The sequence below is a fragment of the Microcaecilia unicolor genome, chromosome 1 (assembly GCF_901765095.1).
Source record: "Microcaecilia unicolor chromosome 1, aMicUni1.1, whole genome shotgun sequence".
In the NCBI taxonomy this organism is placed as follows: Eukaryota; Metazoa; Chordata; class Amphibia; order Gymnophiona; family Siphonopidae; genus Microcaecilia; species Microcaecilia unicolor.
In genome coordinates this window covers 15636021-15654614 of record NC_044031.1, presented here as the reverse complement: position 1 = coordinate 15654614, position 18594 = coordinate 15636021, and the positions used below count along the sequence as shown (strand labels likewise).

Sequence of the window (18594 nt, the reverse complement as noted above, 5' to 3'; positions counted from 1 at the left end):
AAGTGAAATCTCAGCATCTGACAATTATATTGTCATGCCTGGTATCACCACATCTTTGCCCCCAACCCACAAAATACTAATTTTACCGGGATAAATCTTTAAATTGTTCACTAGCATCCATCGAGAGATATAATGAAAGATGTCATCAATGCGGCAGTCTGAACTGCATTGGATTTACAGCCTGTCTCACTAACACAGACTGCTCAATAATTACCGTGGATTCTTTTGGATTTGTAATAAGTAAATGAAAACCTTTATTAGAGGAGCTAAATTCTACAATGATTAGGATATATACAATGGTTGACATATACAACGATTAGCTGTATACACACAATGATTAGCTATATAAACAATCATTACATCACTGATCTCTTCATCTAAGCAATGCCAAGAGTTCTTAGACCAGGAAAGAAATAATACATACACTATACATACAACATCACTGGTCAGGAAGCTCAGGCCCTTATCTCATCAGCCGGGAGGTCCGTTACAGCGAAGGCTCAAAGTCTCCTTACAACCAGGAACAAACCCTCTGCACAGCACATCTGCTCACAGATGAACCCTGACTCTGCTGTGACAAGCCCTCCCTTTTTATTAGGCTCTTAGCTCATGTCCAGAGCTAAGGAAAGTTACAGAATGCTTCTAAGGAAAATTACAGAATGCTTCTCTGCTTAGGTCTGTGGGAACGTGGTTACATGCTTTCCCAAGTCCAGGTGGCCAAGCTGGGCCTGGGAAATAAGTGCCATCCTCCCCTTCACATACCAAATTAGTTAGAGCTGTGTCTTATCTTCTGCATTCCAACTTATTTTTGTATTTACAAGAAAAGTTAATTTTGGTCAAAGACAGAGTTGAAAAACAATCTTTAAAATTCACTTCCATTACACAGTCTCTTGAAAAGTATATTATCACAGGAATTACCAACATCAACAGAATAAGAAAAGTAATTTATCTCAGACGAGGACAATAACTGATGGAACTCACTCAAGTAGACATTAACTAGGATAGGGGACAATGGGGAACCTGAGGGACACCCTGGTCAATATTCTATGAGTAAGAAAGAGATCCATTCCAAGCTACCTGTAGATTATGGTGTTGCAAAACCCTGCAAACCACTTATAGAAACTATCTGACACTCCCAAATAAGATAATCAAATCAAAAGAGTGTCATGATTTACTAACTCAAAGGCCACTGACAGATCTAACTGCCTTTGTCTAAATTACATCTTAGGTCTGTCAATAATGCTAATAGCACTGTTTCTGTGTTAAAGTCAAGGCGGAAACCCAACTGTCTAATAGATGATGCTGGTGTAAATAATCCTGTAATTGTATCCCAAGTACTGCCTCAGGTCTATAATTTAAGTATTGTTTAGAATCTAATGTTGGTCCCTTTAATAAAGGAGTTTACACAATATAAACTAATTGAACATGCATGTTCCTTCCTTTAAAAGTTGATTCACTAAGGCCCCCTTTTATCAAGCCGCGGTAATGCCGACAAAGCTCATTCACTTTGAATGTGTTCTGTCGGCATTGCTGTGAGGCAGCTGTATATTCCTTCCTATACTAGGCCTGTAATGTGGCTCTGCTGACGTAAGCATATTTTTAGTTCCTTCCTGCAGCTGCATGTAAGCTACAGTGCTTTCTCAGTAAATGCAAAGTACATGTTACATATCAAGGTGACTCTTAGGAGGAACTGAGGTTATGCGGCCCATATATGGCAGATACACATGGATATAACCTTGGTGGTGATGAAAGACTGAGGACTCTGCAGACTCCAAGATGTTCCAACAGAAATATGTGTTCAGAGAGGAAGGACACCAGATGTTTCATACTACTTATTTGTTAGCCGGTTTTCCACGCTGTGATCATGGAATTAGCCAATTGCCACAACGTGTGCATGTGAACACAAGACAAGAGGATGATACAATGTAGGAAATTGCCATTTATGTATACATATAAAAAATAACAGAATATTACAGGAAAATCCATATATGATCCCAAGTTAGTTTAGGAGAAATCACATGATTTAGGAGAAACGAAACTTACAACAGTATATATGTGATGGCTAGGAAGGTTTTTGCTGAGTTTTGTTATTTATTTATTTATAGCATTTATACCCCGCTCGATAGCAGGTTCAGTGCGGCTGGCTACTGGGTGACAACCTGCTCCAGAGAGAACAATTATTTTGTATTGGCTTAGTGAGATACCAATAAAGATTTTTACTGGTTGCGCCTATATCTAAGTCTGATTGTCTCTCTTATTCCAGCCTCTAGGGCTAAAGTGTTTTCCCCTCCCCAGGGGCATGGGACAGGATTTCACACAGCCTCTGGAATGGCTTGATAAAAGGGGGGCACGTACAGGCAACTTATCAAGCTGTGTTTGAACATTTCTTTCAATCAAGCGATGGGAAATATTTCTATAGCTTGTCACATTTTCTTGGTTTCTGTCTGCATTTCTTGATACTGTAGGATCTTCGCTCTCTCCATGCAATTCATAAAGTAATCGCTCAGGACTGACACCTCTATAATCAATGTTAATGTTTTTTATTGGTCAGGATGGGGATATTCCAGGTTATCATAACCTCTGTTTTCCTCAAATTTTTTCAGGATCATGATTCCGATGCTTTTCTGGTACATTTATCTTGTAATTTTATATATTTATAAGAATTTAATAGTCCATTGCAAAGTGATGCTTCTAGGCAGTTTACATAAAATCATTAAAAAATAAAAATAGAAAATAAGCAAAGGAAAGAAAAACTCAAGATTTTACAGAGTTGCCAGTGAATGAGATGTGCCACCTTGCTATGCCTTTCTGTATAAAACATTACTGCCACCAGCACTTCACAGCCAGCTATGAGATGTCAATTGTACCAGTTTTTTCTCTCTACTCGCTGTGAACCATCTAGTCCATAATCCGCTGTCCTGGGCTGCAGCTATCAATCTCTCATCCATAGTTTTCAGTTCTCCTCTCCTTAACTATTCATGTGTCCGGGCTTGATCCCTGTACATTTCCTGGAGTAACACTTATCTTTCCCACTCTATTTGAGCATTCCGAAAGAAGGCTTTACCACATTCAGTGCATGTACATGGTTTCTCTCATGAATGACTTCTGCACTGTGAAGTATACTTTCTAGCTGAAGCCTTTACCACACTTACCCCCGTTTACAAAGCCGAGCTAGCGGCTGTCGGTGTAGTAATACCAACACAGCCCATTCACTTTGAATGGGCTGGATCTATATTGCCAGGCAGATTTGTAAATGGGGGGTGGGGGTTAATACATTTAGGGGTTCCTTTACTAAGGTGCACTACTGGATTTCAGCGCGTGCTAAATGCTAAAATGCCCCTAGGAATATAATGGGCATGAGCAGTTAACACGCTCTAAATTAGTGCACTTCTAGCTAAAGTTTTTACCACACTCAGTACATACATATAGTTTCACTCATGGCAATTTCTCCAGATGAGTTAGTTTTCCGCATACTATGACAGGAATGAACCTCACTCCTAGGCCAGGGTATGTGGAGTAGGATCTCAAGTTTACTGCTAACATTCGCTGTAGAACTTCCATCATACTACAGAGAGCTTCCTTTTGGGGTTCATAAAATGTAACATGTACAGGCAGCCTATGCAGGTGTGGTTGGAAATTCTTTTCGATGAAGCCTGTAGCTCTCAACATGATGGAAAATAGGTCTGGATTCTTCTGCCACATGTTCTTGTTCTCGGACTGCATTTGTTCCTGCCTCAGGATCTTCTGTCTCTCCATACGATTCACAGAGTAATTGGATTTTCTGGTGTCTTATATGTTTTCCTTTCCCAGTGAAGCTTTTACCACACTCAGTACCTGTAAGTTTTTCAGTCCTGTGTGGGTTTTCTGAAGTGTGTGGTCAGAGTTTGCTTTCTACTAAAGTTTTTGCCATGAATAACATAGAAATCATTTCTCTCCTGTGTGGATTCTCTGGTGTTTGGTCAGTGCTCCCTTCTCAATAAAACTTTTACCACACACAGGGCATGAAAATGGTTTCACTCCTAAATGGTTGTTTTGGTGTCTTATAAGTTTTGCTTTCTGAATGAAACTTTTACCACACTCACTACATGTAAATGGTTTCTCCCCTGTGTGGCATCTCTGGTGTTTGGTCAGTGTTCCCTTCTCAGTAAAGCTTTTACCACACTCACCACATGTAAATGGTTTCTCTCCCGTGTGTTGTCTCTGGTGTCTGTTCAGTGTTCTCTTCTCAATAAAGCTTTCACCACACTCACTACATTGAAATGGCTTCTCTCCTGTGTGGATTCTGTTGTGTACAGTCAGATATTCCTTTCTACTAAAGATTTTACCACACTCACTACATTTAAATGGCTTCTCTCCTGTGTGGATTCTCTGGTGTATGGTCAGCTTTCCATTTACGCTAAAGCTTTTACCACACTCAGTACATGTATATGGCTTCTCTCCTGTGTGGAGTCTCTGATGTATGGTCAGTGCTCCCTTCTCAATAAAGCTTTTACCACACTCATTACATGTAAATGGTTTCTCTCCTGTGTGGACTCTCTGGTGTATGGTCAATGTTTCCTTTCTACTAAAGATTTTACCACACTCAGTACATTTAAATGGCTTTTCTCCTGTGTGGATTCTGATGTGTACAGTCAGATATCCCTTACTAATAAAGATTTTACCACACTCAGTACATGTATATGGCTTCTCTCCTGTATGGATTTTCTGGTGTGTGATCAGTCTTCCCTTTGTACTAAAGCTTTTGCTACACTCACTACATGTAAATGGTTTCTCTCCTATGTGGAGTCTCTGGTGATTGGTCAGGGTTCCCTTCTCAGTAAAGCTTTTACCACACTCACTACATGTAAATGGTTTCTCTCCCGTGTGTTGTCTCTGGTGTCTATTCAGTGCTCCCTTCTCAATAAAGCTTTTACCACACTAACTACATTTAAATGGTTTCTCTCCTGTGTGGAGTCTCTGGTGTGTAGTCAATTTTCCCTTTCTACTAAAGATTTTACCACACTCACTACATTTAAATGGCTTTTCTCCTGTGTGGATTCTGTTGTGTACAGTCAGATATCCCTTGCTACTAAAGATTTTACCACAACCACTACATTTAAATGGCTTCTCTCCTGTGTGGATTCTCTGGTGTATGATCAGCTTTCCATTTACGCTAAAGCTTTTACCACACTCAGTACATGTATATGGCTTCTCTGCTGTTTGGCGTCTCTGGTATGTGGTCAATTGTTCCTTTCTACTAAAGATTTTGCCACACTCACTATATATAAATGGTTTCTCTTCTGTGTGGACTCTCAGATGATTGGTCAGTGTTCTCTTCTCAGTAAAGCTTTTACCACACTCACTACATGTAAATGGTTTCTCTCCCGTGTGTTGTCTCTGGTGTATGGTCAGTGCTCCCTTCTCAAGAAAGCTTTTATCACACTCACTACATGTAAACAGTTTCTCTCCTGTGTGGAGTCTCTGGTGTTTGGTCAGTGCTCCCTTCCCAATAAAGCTTTTACCACACTCACTACATTTAAATGGCTTCTCTCCTGTATGGATTTTCTGGTGTGTGATCAGTCTTTCCTTTCTACTAAAGCTTTTGCCACACTCACTACATATAAATGGTTTCTCTCCTGTGTGGATTCTCTGGTGTATGGTCAGTGCTCTCTTCTCAGTAAAGCTTTTACCACACTCACTACATTTAAATGGCTTCTCTCCTGTATGGATTTTATGGTGTGTGATCAGTCTTCCCTTTCTACTAAAGCTTTTGCCACACTCAGTACATGTAAATGGTTTCTCTCCTGTGTGGATTCTCTGGTGTATGGTCAGTGTTCCTTTCTCAATAAAGATTTTACCACACTCACTACATGTAAATGGTTTCTCTCCTGTGTGGAATCTCTGGTGATTGGTCACTGCTGTTTGGCGTCTCTGGTATGTGGTCAATTGTTCCTTTCTACTAAAGATTTTGCCACACTCACTATATATAAATGGTTTCTCTTCTGTGTGGACTCTCAGATGATTGGTCAGTGTTCTCTTCTCAGTAAAGCTTTTACCACACTCACTACATGTAAATGGTTTCTCACCCGTGTGTTGTCTCTGGTGTATGGTCAGTGCTCCCTTCTCAATAAAGCTTTTATCACACTCACTACACGTAAACAGTTTCTCTCCTGTGTGGAGTCTCTGGTGTTTGGTCAGTGCTCCCTTCCCAATAAAGCTTTTACCACACTCACTACATTTAAATGGCTTCTCTCCTGTATGGATTTTCTGGTGTGTGATCAGTCTTTCCTTTCTACTAAAGCTTTTGCCACACTCACTACATGTAAATGGTTTCTCTCCTGTGTGGATTCTCTGGTGTATGGTCAGTACTCTCTTCTCATTAAAGCTTTTACCACACTCACTACATTTAAATGGCTTCTCTCCTGTATGGATTTTATGGTGTGTGATCAGTCTTCCCTTTCTACTAAAGCTTTTACCACACTCACTACATGTAAATGGTTTCTCTCCTGTGTGGATTCTCTGGTGTATGGTCAGTGTTCCTTTCTCAATAAAGCTTTTACCACACTCACTACATGTAAATGGTTTCTCTCCTGTGTGGACTCTCTGGTGATTGGTCAGTGCTCCCTTCTCAGTAAAGCTTTTACCACACTCACTACATGTAAATGGTTTCTCTCCTGTGTGTTGTCTCTGGTGTCTGTTCAGTGTTCCCTTCTCAATAAAGCTTTTACCACACTCACTACATGTAAATGGTTTCTCTCCTGTGTGGATTCTCTGGTGTATGGTCAGTGCTCTCTTCTCAGTAAAGCTTTTACCACACTCACTACATTTAAATAGCTTCTCTCCTGTATGGATTTTATGGTGTGTGATCAGTCTTCCCTTTCTACTAAAGCTTTTACCACACTCATTACATGGAAATAGCTCAATGGTGTGGATTCTCTTGTGTTTTGTGAATTGTTCTTTCTGACTGAAGCTTTTATTACAGTCAGTACAGGTAAATGGTTTCATTCCACTGTCAGTTTTCGGCTGGTCTCTGAGACTGTCTGTAGTGAAGCTTTTACTAAGCTCAGTAGATGTAAATGGTTTCACTGCTGAATGAAGTCTCTTGCAATTTGTGAGGTTTCCTTCCCAACAAGCTGTATAAGTGTCTGATTCCTCACCCGTTTGAGTTTTTTGATGATCTGTGGCTGCTTCCTCTTGACTAAAGCGTTTCTGACATTCAGCACTTGAAACTGATCTCTGTCCTTGGTGGAATTTTGCATTCTTTGTAAAATTTTCTTCCTTGTTGGCGCTTTTCTCACATCCAGGAGATGAAGATATTCTCTCACCAGTGATGTTTTTCTTGTATTTTGTAATGTCTGTTTTATTGATAAAGCTTTTCCCATGTTCTGTACCTGTACACATTGTAGTTTCTTTATTAGTTTTCTTGGGTTGCATTAGCTGTTTCTTCCAACTGAAACCTTTCTCACATTCAGAACTTGTAAAATGTTTCTCTTTTATGACTGTTTTCTGTTGTCCCTGTAGTTCTCTCTTTTGACTGACATTTTTTCCACTGTCCGTACATGTACACGGTCTCTCTTCAGTATCAGATCTGTGATGTGATTTTAGATCGACATGATTGCGGAGGAATATCTCAAAAAGATCACAGGAACAGCTTTGATCTCTGGTCTGGTTTCTCTCCTCTTCCCCTGTCTGTTTGAGATTACTGGTACTGTTTTCACACAGAGCTGAGCCTCCTGGTGAAGGTTTTTGTTTATTTTGATTGTTTCCCTTTTCTCCCCAGTCAGAACAGGAATAAGTCTGCTCGTTCTCTCTTTCTGATAACATCTTTTCCCCTTCAGGCTTCTCACTGACCTTCTCTGTATTACTATTTTCAGGCTCCTCTTTTTCTAAAGAAAAAAACAGCATTAAAAGACATAAAAAACAAAGCTACAATCCAAACGTATCATAGGCATAAAAGCAGCAATAATGAGTCAGTAAATGGACAAACAATCCACCTAAAGCCACCTAGGTACATATTTTATATATATGCACTCCATTTAAGTGCACGTCGGATAAGCGCATGCTCGGTTTAACTGCATGCTGTACTTTGGTCCCGTTTTTGGCGCCATCAGTTTCTATGGGGACAAACTTCGGTTTAGCGCACCACTGATAAGTGCAAGATTCGCTTATATGGATGGTTCAAGACTGCTTCTCTGCAGGAAAGACTCTGCATAAGCGCGCACAAGGAATATGGAGGCCGATTGGTGCCTGACAACTAACGAGATTTCAAATTTATCGCCCCTTCAACTGCCACAGGCAGAATAAGCAAAAGAATGTTGTTAGAGTGTACACTGGAGCCGTCGTCGTCACTGCAGCGGAACTGTAAGACTTTAACACTGGCTGAACGAATAGAAGTTCTTAAAAAATTAGAAAACAAACAAAGTCAAGCATCTATTGCTAAAGAATATGGTGTCAATCCCAGTCAAATTTCACATGTCTTGAAGCAAAAAGATCAGCTTCTGGAAGACTGGCAAAACAATACAAATCCACACAGGAAACGTAAACGGGTGGGAAAAGCTGAGGAGGTAAAAGATGCTCTTCTTTGGTGGTTTTCTCGAGTCAGGAGCAGACAGTTTCCTGTCAGTGGTCCACTGCTTATGGAGAAAGCTAACCAGCTAGCTGAAAGTCTTGGACTAACTGAATTCAAAGCCACTGTTGGATGGTTGGAAAGATGGCAGGAGAGGAACAACATAAAATTCAAGAAACAGCATGGTGAGAAACAAGACACTGATGACTTTGGTGCTGAAAATTGGGTTGTTTCTCTTTCTACCATCTTGAACGAGTTTGCACCTCATCACATTTTCAATGCTGACGAAAAAGGTCTCTACTGGCGAGCGATTCCTGATGGAACACTTGCATTCAAACATGCCGAAACTACTGGAGGAAAACCGTCGAAGGACCGACTGACAATCCTCCTTTGCTGCAATATGGCTGAGAGTGAGAAGTTGGAACCCCTCGTCATTGGAAAGAGCAAACAGCCCCGTTGCTTCAAGAAAGTTAAGCGACTTCCTGTGTCATACGAGGCTAATGCAAATTCATGGATGACTGGGGAAATTTGGAAACAATGGCTAAAGAAGTTAGACACTAGAATGCGGGCACAAAAGCATCAGATTTTGTTACTTTGTGATAATTATGCTGCACACAGGGATGATGTCAGGCTGTCTAACGTCAAGGTGGTCTTCCTGCCACCAAACACTACCTCTCTGATCCAACCTATGGATCAGGGAATAATAGCCAATTTCAAACAACATTACGTCGTCTGCTGAGCGTTATGGATGACCAGACTGGCAAGGATAAACGTGCTCTTGAACTGGCTCGTAATCTATCACTGTTGGATTCCCTACATATGCAGACAGAAGCCTGGAATCATGTAACACAGGCAACCATTGTGAACTGCTACAAGCGGGCAAGCTTTGTTAAGGATGTGGAGAGGTGCAGCTGTTAAAACGCGTCAGATGGACAGGTTATTGACATCCCAGCCGGTGTTACTGAAGAAGACTTTCATCGCTACGTAGCTGTTGATTACAATCTACAAACAGATGAAGACAGCACTGGTGTCGAGATATGCGCCTACACGCAGGCAACAACGGCTGATGATGAAACAGATGAAATGAGCAGTGAGGCACATGCTGACGAAATTCAACAACCTCCTCCTGTCACTTTTGCAAGAGCGTTGAAGAGTCTCAACACCATGCGGGCCTATCTGGAGGCCACTGGATGTCAGTGCTATGACAGTTTTTACCATCTGGCAGACGTAGTCTACGGAACTCACAGACCCAATAGTGTACAGAGGACTATAACTGATTACTTCAAGTAAGCCTAACGTCAGTTAACGGAGACTATATAACGTCAGTACTGTACATATGTTTATCAGATGTCTAGCTTCTTTGGGTAACAACGGTTAAGTGCACGCTCCGGTTAACTGCATGCATTTCTTTGGTCCCAGACCCTTGCACTTAAGCGGATTGCACTGTATATATATTTTTTTGGGGGGGGGGGTAGGGGAGAGGTTATGTGTTTTGTTCTTAGTTATGTGCATAGGGTATTGTAAGAAGATCCTTATATCCCTTTATTTGTGTTTATCTTTAAGGGGATTGTTTGTCCTTTTTACAATTTATAATTTTACTCCTGAATGTCAAAACATGTTGGGCTGACGAACTTTGGACATAGAGTTTCCACTACTTATAAGGCTGTTTGGATTTCTTAAAGGATTTTAAGAAACAATTACTGCCTCGTCATACTTGAAAGGTATTATAACTACACTAGTAAAAAAGGCCCGTTTCTGACAAATGAAACGGGCGCTAGCAAGGTTTTCCTCGGAGTGTGTATGTTTGAGAGAGAGTGCACCCCAGCTGACCTTGTTAATCATCCAGGGCAACCACTCCAGGTGCCAAACCGGATATCTCTGCCACCTCAAGTTTCCAGCTGGAGGCTTCAATTAGAACGTTGGAGGTGCCTTTTACATATAGAGAAGATAAGTATTGCCATACTGGGACAGACCAAAGGTCCATCAAGCCCCGCATCCTGTTTCCAACAGTGGCCAATCCAGGTCACAAATACCTGGCAAGATCCCAAAAAAGTATAAAACATTTTATGCTGCTTATCCTAGAAATAAGCCGTGAGTTTTCCCCAAGTCCATTTTAACAATGGTCTACGGACTTTTTCTTTCGGAAGCTGTGCAAACCTTTCTTAAACCCCGCTAAACTAACTGTTTTTACTACATTTACACGCCCACAGTACCGAGCGCTACTTACATTTGTAAAATGCCCCCTTAGTAATACACAGACCCCTTTACATTCCCTCGATGCAGAAAATACAACATATCACCAGAGATGCAGATAGAATACATGATCTCACTCAAGTTGATATTTAAAAGCTCCTTTTGGTCTTCCCACATAGGCGTAAGAATAGCCATTGAGTCCTGATTCTGTCTCCAACGGTGGCCAGTCTGGTCACAAGTGCCTGGCAGATCCCAAAAAGTGGATCTATTTCTCATGGTTCATTTTCCACAGACGAGCAATGGCTCTGCCAAGTCTACCTGACTAAAATGTTTTTATGGAATTTCCTCTTTCGAACCCATCTATCGTAGTTCCTTTGACCACATCCTCTGGTGCAATGCACAGTTTAATTATGCGCTGCGGGTAAAACAACCTTTTTACGTTCTCTTAGGCTTCCGTGGTGGGCGTCCTGTTGTGGTTGTTCGGGTCTTGCCGTGTTTGAATAAATGTAATCGACGTTTCATTTATTGTACTGTGACTTTTTATTTTTATGTTTTTATTTTTTACAATTAATATGTAAGTTTTTACTATATAATTTATATTTTCTGTACTAATAGTGTTAATGCTTTATTTGTATGTATAGACCCCAGACGCAGACACTTTGCTGAAACACAGGCCGTGCCAGGTCCTTCAATAAACTTTGCTTCCTTCTGCCTAAGGCTTTGCCTGTCAGGTCCATCCATGGTCCACTTCACTTCTGTTGTGTTGTTTGGTTTCTGTTGCTGACTCCCTCTTGCTCGCTTGCATTGTATATAGAGTGGGTCACCTCGCCATCGCTCATTAGGTCACCCAAGGCATCCTGCACTGAGACTCACCCACTGCCAGTCACTCCTTAATGTGATTGAGAAGGGATTTTAACAGGGGGAATAAGAGGAAATCCTTACCTAGAGACATCAGAGTCTCATAATTCTCCTTCATCACCTCCCTCCAAAGCTCCTTCTGCCCTTCATCTAAATACTCCCACTCCTCCTGGGAGAAAGAGACAGTGATGTCCTCAAACGTCACCCGCATCTGAAACACAAACCAGAAACACAGTCAGGGACACAGGGAGGTGCTCAGAATGCATTAGATTTCAGCTCCTGACATGTTACCTCTCTCGTGCCTTTGTTTTGGGGTTGTAGCTGCAAATATTAAAAAGAATTGCTTTATCTATAATATGTTTTGTGTAGAATTCTTCCAGCATAAACACTCGGCTCTTCTTTGCTCTGGGACTGATTCCACCTAAGCTGTCTCCCAGCTGAGGCTTGAATCCCCCCCCCCCCCAGCATTCTCAGTCTCCAACTAGTATGAACCCCTCCCCTAAGAAGGATAAACCCCCCAGCTTTATTTCTCTTTTCCCTCATTCCAGCATCCTGTAAGATAATCACAGATAATAAATTACCTGTTTCCAGGTTCCCCAAGCAGAACTATCAAGCAAATAATCCTGTACTAGATCTAGGGGTGGGAACCTTGGAACCTAGCCAAATATGTCCGTTAGAAAGAACTGCAGCTGAGAACGCAGGCTGATATATATATATATATATATATATATATATATATATATATATTAGATTTATTATGGTATATCAGGTAAGAAAATAAAGCTAAGGTATACACAATAGAACTCTGCAAAGCTTTGGCTGAATACAAAATTACTGGCTGATAAAAATTACACTCATACGTCACACTACTAAACACTAATTCTTACTGGTTACCAGATAAAATTACACCACTGATCAGTCACACTATGTTACGAGGTTGTACAGTTATTAGCAGCTTCTCCTGATCACAAGTATGACGCCACCAGCCTTCTGCTCAGGTAACTAACTAGCCCCCGACTAACAGGAAATGAATCACCAGGCTGAGACCTCAGGGTCGTCTCTCTCTCGGGAGCTGGCACGGGACACCTCACAGACTCAAGCTGATATGGCAGCGAGTCTTAGTCAGAGCTAGGACTGGAACTCTGCAGCAGACAAAGAGGGCACAGGTCACTCAGGGCAGGTACAGCTGAACCACGATACCTTCCTCCAGATACACAGTTCATCAGTTGGTGGACCTTATTAGGTCTCACTGGTCTTCTTTCCACCTCCACCTTCTTCCAAGGTTTCCGACTAACTCCCTTCTTGTTCCCGCTCTTCCCAGTACCTCTTGGTCCGGTGGCTGCAGGAACCAATCTGGATCTTTCTCGGCTCACTGCCTGGCAAGAACAGTCCGTTGTTTTTGACCTTCAAGTTGTTACATTTTGGTATGCATTTTCTGTTTCTCACCCGCCTTGCTGGGGCCAGCCTCTCAGGGAGATAAGGGGGCCTGGTTTGCCCACAGCATGTCCTTGGTGTTGAGCTTCTGCTGTAATTTTCCACAAGCTGCAAAGTTGTTTCTTGCTGACACAGAGATGTGCCGTCAGAGTTTACAGCCTCCATTTTGCTGTCATAAGATTATATAGGCCAAGGCCCGCCAGGTGAGACACACATGGAAATAATCCTACAATCCCCACCTCCTCTGCCAGGTCTTTCGCCATTCCGCCCAGTGCGCACACATCCCATGACTCTCTGTCAATCTGTCCCCCCCCCCACTCACAGTAAAAATGTGCAGAGCTCTCTCTCATATCTACCCCATTGCATATATACACTAATTCTCCTTCTGAAATCCCTCTTCTCCCCAGCAAACATAGTTCCACAGTTATCTCAAAATACCCCCCACCTCACACAGCCCCCTGCTCACAACCTGCCACAGCTCTCTCAACCTCTCCAGCACTCACAGCATCCTAGCCGTCCCAAACCCACCCTAACGCACACAGACCCCCGCAGCTCTTTTTGAATGCTGCCAATACATCTCTGCTCTCTGTCTCCCTCCCTCGGTACATACATCCACCTACACCCAACTACTCCCCCCACCTATGGAATCCCCCAAATTCAGCCACGGTACTGCACTCACATATTTCACCCATGGCACCCCCCGGCTTGCCCTCCTTCTCCCTATCCACACTTTCAGTGTTTACACCCCTCCTCAGCTTGCCATTTCCATCCCCTCTCTCACTCCCTAAGCAGTACTGCTTGACTTGACCCATTCATTATCTCTTAATTCCCTCCTTCCCCGATGCCCTACACAAGTGCTGCATGCCAGATCCTGCTCGTCAGCTGACTTTGACTGCTAAATTTGAACCATGGTTCAAATTCAGCCATCAGAGCCAGGGTAGCAGAGGAGCAGGACATAACTCAACATGCAAATGTTCTCCTCCTTCCCCTCTCTTTGTGGTGAGTGTCAGAGAAGTAGAGGACAAGAAATTAAATGGAACACGAGGGTGGTGCCACAGGAGAGCAGGTGCGTTACTTGGTGGGGGGAGCGAGAAGGATTCAGTTTGTGAGTTCTGGGGGAATCGACATTGACAATTTCAGCACCGGCTTCACCCCGTGCAGAATTTCCTCAGGAATAAGATGATGCACCTCACACTCACTTCTGTTACTGCCAGAGAAGAAAAGGAAGACGTTTACGTCTTTATTAATTTAAAAAAAACCAGCTCCAAGGTTCTCGGCAGATTACATAATCACATACGTAATTTAAAGGCAAACTTGAAATTCCGAACAAATTTACAAAATATCTTCAAACTCAAAATACTGAAACAAGTACTAACTAGACCATCATTTTTTTTGTTACATTTGTACCCCGCGCTTTCCCACTCATGGCAGGCTCAATGAAGGGTTAAGTGACTTGCCCAGAGTCACAAGGAGCTGCCTGTGCCTGAAGTGGGAATCCAACTCAGTTCGCCAGGACCAAAGTCCACCACCCTAACCACTAGGCCACTCATCATCCCAGCTGTAAGTCGGCATAAATACCCATGTCTTGAGCTCTTTTTTAAATTCTTTAATATTTCTTATTCCCATTGGCAACTTGTTCTGGTAAACCAGCAATGTAACAAATCTTACTTCTATCTCAACAGAACGATATAGGAATTGATTCATTTTCAAAATGAAACACTGTAGAATTATCAGGTGCATCACGTGTTGTAAGTAATAAAATCTGAGTCTTGTTAATAATTTAATTTCGGACTATTTGAAGACACCCAGAAGTTAATAGATTGCATTATTAACCTCAATCTAGCAAACATATCTCCAACACTTTTCTCCAATGGAATCAAACTATCTTGTCTACATATAGTCTGAATTGTACACCAAAACAATTAAACAACCGACTAAGAGGTATTAAAGAACAGAAGAGACACCAGTTATTAAAGACTTGATTCTGACACATCATTGCCCTGTATAACACAAAAACATCTACGTTCCATTTCAATACCGTACCCCATATTCCAATAGATTTCAATCTGGTTTATCAGAATGACATGATCGATGTATCAAATGCTGCTAAAACATCCTAAAATACCAACCAAAACGTTGCCCATTACAGTACGTGTCACATCAAACAATGATGATAACAAAGTCTCTGTATCATGAAAGGAACGAAAACCAAATTGATTAGGATCCAAAATCTTATGTAAATCCACAAAAATGAAGTGTTACTGTCAGAGATTTATGTCCTGAGCAATAAACATTTCTCTCATTTCAATCTTACTATTACCATCCACAATCAGACAATTCTGTACATAACATAAGCTAAACTTACAGCACTGGGCCAGATCAAAGGTCCTTCAAGCCCCGTATCCGGTTTTTTCAGAGTGCCCAATCCAGGTCACAAGTACCTGTGAAGGTCCCAGAACAGTAAAACAGATTTAATGCTGCTTATCCTAGAAATAAGCAGCGGATCTTCCCAAATCCATCTTAATAATGGCTTCTGGACTTTTCTTTTAGGAAATTATCCAAACCTTTTTTCAACCCTGCTAAGCTAACTGCTTTTACCACATTCTCTGGCAACGAATTCCAGACTTTAAATACAAGTTAAGTGAAGAAATGTTTTCTCCAATTTGTTTTAAATTTAGTACTTAGTAGATTAATTGCGTACCCCGTAGTCCTGGTACGTTTGGATAGAGGACATTTCACCTCTACCCATTCCACAAGCAGAATGTGAAAGTCTGGTAAAGCAGGAGGAGAATCAGGAAGCAGAGCCAGAGGGAGGGAAAGGAAGGGAAGAGGGAGAGAGAAAGGAGAATGTAAAGAGATGTCAGGAAGCAGAAAATGACAAGAGAGAGGGAATGGATTGGGCAGTGCCAGGCTCACTTCTTCTTCTGTGTGTGTGGCATTGCCTGGCACTGCATCCCCTGCTGCCCACCTCCTGCCAGTGAGGGGAGGAGAATGAGGAAGAAGAGCCTGAGGGGCTACAGGAGGGAATGGATTGAGCAGTGCCAGGCTCACTTCTGTGTGTGTGGCATTGCCTGGCACTGCATCCCCTGATGCCCACCTCCTGCCAGTCTCCTACCTGCTCAGCACAAACCCCAACAGCCATCCTCCTGCCCTTCATCCCTGGGGGCAGATCTGGGCTTTGTTGGGTCAGTGCTGGGAAATGGGAATCAGGGTCTCCACGTGGAGAGAAGCAGGAAGGAACCCCTGGAGCAATAGGACCACCCTAGGCGGAAGGTGACAAATCACAGTGTCAGAGGGGCGGGATCTTGTCCTCCACTCCCCCTGCCTCAGAGTCTTGTGACCAATCAATGGGAGGGGCGTGGTTTCCCCTCTACTTGCATGCTGTGTTCTCAGTCTAACCTCCTTGTGAGTTACATCATAGAGTCACTTCCTGGGCGGCACATGCAGTGAATGAGTGCAGAGAAAGGCAGCACCAAGGAGGTTTAATAGGTAGGAGACCAAGTGACGTCAAAAGGTTGAAGCCAGTTAGGACAATCTAAGTTTCCCCTTCCCCGCGCAGTCGTCATCCCCGTACACTCAAAGCAAGTAAACCTATGAGCTTCTGCATTCAAATTGTCCTTCTTTATTGCTTGTGGCATTTTTATTAATCTCACTATATTTTCAGACATGCCGGCTTGTGCAATATACGGATCTGTACATCTACTGTCTGGAATTTTGGAAGCTAGAAATGAAATAAACATTAAATTTTGGATGTACTCTGTAGAAGTTGTTAATTTTGCAATGTATGTATGAATGCATATTCTGGTGTAATACATTTGAAACTATTTTAATAACTGTCTATACTTATGGCTATGATTTCTGAACATGTGGCATCATTAAAGGACAGACTTTTAAATGCACAGCTGGGTATATATGGTAATCTCATCTTTGTTAAATGATTCAGACATATCCATGTACTTGCTCCCACGATATAACTGAATTCTGTTATTCTGTCTCCCTGTATTTTCAAATGTAAGCCACATTGAACCTGACTTTGCTTAGGATAATGTGTGATATAAATGCAAAAAAACCTCCTTTATCCTCCATCTTTTAAGACACTGCCTATCCCGCTGGATGGTGATGGCGTAAGGAATGCAAGTTTGGTCCATTGAATACTAACTCAAAATAATCTGTTCCTTAGCTGGGCCCTTGTATTACCATATTGAAAATGTGACCATAACATGCCTCTGTGGTTATGTTCCACTAATAAGTTAAACGATTAACTGGATTTCTTGAAAGGATTATATAACCTTTGGATGCACGACTAGACACACAAACATACACTTATTTATTCAATATCACAAATCCTCATGTACAGCTACAAAACAAACTTTTAGGGTGGCTAGTGTTCACAATGAGCTCCTTTTATTATCGACCCAATAGAAATAAGAGTTTTCAGTTTGGGCACAGTAGAAGTCATCACAAGAACAAAATATAAGAAAACCAATGGACTGCATTAGGGGCCTTGAGCCCATTTAGTTATGTTTAAACAAAAGAGATCTGCATGAAACAAAATATTTTTATTTTGACTTATAAAACCAATTGTCATAAGTACATAAGCACTGCCATGCTGGGAAAAAGACCAAAGGTCCATCAAGCCCAGCACTCTGTCTCCGACAGCGGCCAATCCAGGCCCCAAGAACCTGGCAAAACCCCAAAATTTAATAATGATCGATGGACTTTTCCTTCAGGAATCTGTCCAGACCCCCTTTAAACTCAGCAAGGCCAGCTGCCATCACTACCTTCTCCGGCAATGAGTTCCAGAGTCTAACCACGCGCTGAGTAAAGAAAAGCTTCTCCAATTTGTTTTAAACCTACCACATTCTAATTTCATCGTGTCCCCTAGTTCTATTGTTGTTAGAAAGCGTAAACAAACGCTTCACATCTGTCCGCTCTACCCCACTCAAAATTTTGTAGACCTGAAACATGCCTAAAAACAGAGTGGCCTAGTGGTTAGGGTGGTGGACTCTGATCCTGAGGAACTGAGTTTGATTCCCACTTCAGGCACAGGCAGCTCCTTGTGATTCTGGGCAAGTCATGTCACCCTCCATTGCCCCAGGTACAAATAAGTATCTGTATACAATATGTAAGCCACGTTGAGCCTGCCATGAGTGGGAAAGCGCGGGGTACAAATGTAACTAAAATAAATTAATCCATTTGTGTAAGTAAAATGTAACCTAGTAAATGATGGCAGATAAAGGCCTGTACGGTCCATCCAGTCTGCCCAAGGTAAACTCATTTTACATTGGATGCGATACTTTATACGTATACTCGAGTTTGATTTGTCCTTGCAATTCTCAGGGCACAGACCATAGAAGTCTGCCCAGCACTGTTCTTGTACTACAAGTTCTGACTAACGTCGAAGCCCCTTAAAATTTACACTCTAGCCCATCCCTATCTATTCAGTCATGATCCATGCCATAGGCGTAGTTTGACTGTTTCATTTTGGGGGGGGGGGGGGGGGGGGGGGGGGGGGGGGCAAAGGATGGGGGCGGAGCATATTAGCATATTCATTTGCATATATA

The 18594-nt window shown here is 42.1% G+C and overlaps 1 pseudogene; it reads right to left on the bottom strand.

Annotated features, from left to right (window-relative positions):
* Positions 1 to 2676: 2676 nt before the first annotated feature.
* LOC115463087 lies at positions 2677 to 11716 on the bottom strand (annotated as a pseudogene).
* Between the last annotated feature and the right edge of the window lie 6878 nt (positions 11717 to 18594).